The sequence below is a fragment of the Protopterus annectens genome, chromosome 9.part0, assembly GCF_019279795.1.
Source record: "Protopterus annectens isolate FY-2018-M chromosome 9.part0, PAN1.0, whole genome shotgun sequence".
In the NCBI taxonomy this organism is placed as follows: domain Eukaryota; kingdom Metazoa; phylum Chordata; order Ceratodontiformes; family Protopteridae; genus Protopterus; species Protopterus annectens.
This window is the reverse complement of record NC_056743.1, coordinates 687,399,342-687,401,873: the sequence shown is the minus strand read 5'-3', so window position 1 is coordinate 687,401,873 and position 2,532 is coordinate 687,399,342. Positions and strand designations below refer to the sequence as shown.

Sequence of the window (2,532 nt, the reverse complement as noted above, 5' to 3'; positions counted from 1 at the left end):
AATGTACTAAAATACAGTATTTCTCAGTGAGTACACATAGTCTTATTTGCAAGTTTGAAACTGTGTACAGGTGTAACAGAGTACGTACAGCTATGTTCTGTTTTGTGGGCTTCAGCAGGAAAAAATGAACCACTGTTCCAGCATTAAGTTATATCCAGTACCACTACTTCTTAAGTACTCATCAGCCAGAGGTCATTTCTGCCATTTTGTCTTTCTGTGAACCAGCAAAAAAGAAGACCACTGACTGAACAGTGCAGAGGTTTTTGCTAGGTGGTTGGTTACATTTTTAGATAGTTTCTATTCCAGATACAACATGCTTTTTGTTTAACATTTAATTAGGTTTCACTTTTAATCTTTTGCAAACTAAAATATATGCTTATGCTGCGTGTAAGTATTGCTTTTGTTTGCTATTCTTTGTGCTGGAAAGATTTCTGAACATCAAAGTCTATTTGTAAAATGAACTTTATTTTAAAAATTAAGAGGAGGTTTTTTTTTTTGCTTCTAATGCTGAAGTTCTAGTTTACTGGTTAGAGTCGCACCTAAGACGTATAATTTTAGATGTATTGTCCCAGGTGTGTCAGTTTAAAAAAATGTTGTGCAACAGCCTATTTACATGTTAAACATGACATGGCTCAAATTAATTAGATGCCTATCCAAGGCATTTATTGTGTTTACTTTGAGGAGAAAGGCATGCCTGTTAAAATGCAAACACATTTTCAGCCTGGGTGGCTATTTGCAATCTTCTGTTACAAAAGGAAAAAGTTTTTTAGAAGTTATAAAACTCAACATCCAGTGTGGAATAGCATCTTCTGTTGCATGTTTCAAGGTTGTGATGCACATCTGTGCTACAGATGCAGAGCTAAGGTTACATTCTTTAACTGTCTATTGAAGCATGAGTGTAGCTTCTATTGTGCCAACATGCTTGACAAAGTTGTCCTGCCAACCCAAAGTTCCCTGTTTCCTTTGCAGGTATTTAAATCCCTAAGCTTTAATGGTTGACGTTTCTCTATACTGAAGAGTTTGTGTGTTTTTCTCACCAGCTAATACTGCAGCCGTTCAGGATTGCTTTCACACATATATCTTGCTAAATGACCTTGGATTAAGGAAGAGAAGATGGTTATAGAGGGTGCTTAGCATAGTACTTGACAGCAGGTTGCTGGCATCCATCTTGCCCACTTTGTGACCCTTGTAAGAATGGGTCCCAAAGCTACAATGATTGTGGGTCATCATGTTTCCTTCCATTTTCATCACATTATCATTCAAGCATGTTTTACACCTCCATCAAGAGCCATGCAGGAAAATGGATGTCCTTTTTTTATGTGCTCCATCACTACCAGTGAAAAGCAGTATTGGTGCAGTGAAAAGCAGTATTGGTGCAGTGAAAAGCAGTATTGGTGCAGTGAAAAGCAGTATTGGTGCAGTGAAAAGCAGTATTGGTGCAAGGGGGAAGCAACATGAAATATCACTTAATTACTGATAAATATGACTTTGAAAACCTTTTCTTACATTAAGTATAATATTAATCTACTTTTATACCAAAATATATTGCATATAATGTTGGGCAGATGACATAGCTCATGTTTCAGTCATCGCCAAGTATTCCACAACTGAGATTTGCACCTCACTGAAGCTCAAAAGATTATCCCCTTGCGTTTTGCTTTATGTTGAGTCTAGACTTATTTCCATATCCCAGAATCACTTGTGTTTGACAGTGGAGTAAAGCTGAAATACTAAAAATGTGCTGTTGCTTGTAGCGCTACCTGGTGTCTACCTTGTTTCCTTGTTTTTGCCATACCGTTGTTTTGGGTTGAGTAGTCACAGGAAGCTGCAGCTAATGTTAAGAGGCAAACATAAACTGGAATGTAAAAGGATGAGCGCTAACAAAAGAAGAAAAAAATCAGCACATTCTGCATATAATTAATTGTCTTTGTCTCTTCATTTTATATTTCCATTGTTCTCTCATTTGTAAGTAACCATTGTAATTTTAGAAAAGGACCAGTTAAGGGGCCAAGTTAACAGCCAATTTCAATTAATTGAAGGGAAGTAGTTTGTATCCCTTTGATCCTGTGGTCCTTTTTCAGACGGTAACCCCGTATCTTATATCTATAATGAATTATGATGATCGAGGTAGTGATGTTTCTTGGTACTCACTGACTGTGCAACTCAAGTCTTGTATAACAGACCTTGTATATTTGACAGAGATAATCACAGCCCATTTGCAGATCTGTCAGTTCCAAGCAACTCAAGAATGTATTATTTTAGCTATGAAAGAAAACTGTACTTGCAAATGTATACATGTGAGAGGAAGCAGCTATGTATGTGCTGGAGTTCTGATGCCATTACAACACAACTATTTTTCTGACTGAGTGCTAGAGTGATTGCTGGGCAGTCACTAACACACACACAGACTACATCATCTTTGCTAAAGTCTTCAGGGAAATTGATAGGAATTTCAGATGTTAATGGGACAGGGCAACACATGGCACCCTATGACTCACCCAGCCATTTGGCTCTGTTTTGCTGTCTGATGTG

General features: G+C 37.5%; 1 protein-coding gene across 3 annotated transcripts in view; it reads left to right on the top strand.

Annotated features, from left to right (window-relative positions):
- FLOT1 (flotillin 1) overlaps window positions 1–2,532 on the top strand; it is a 791,904-nt gene that overhangs the window by 301,654 nt on the left and 487,718 nt on the right. The window lies entirely within an intron of this gene.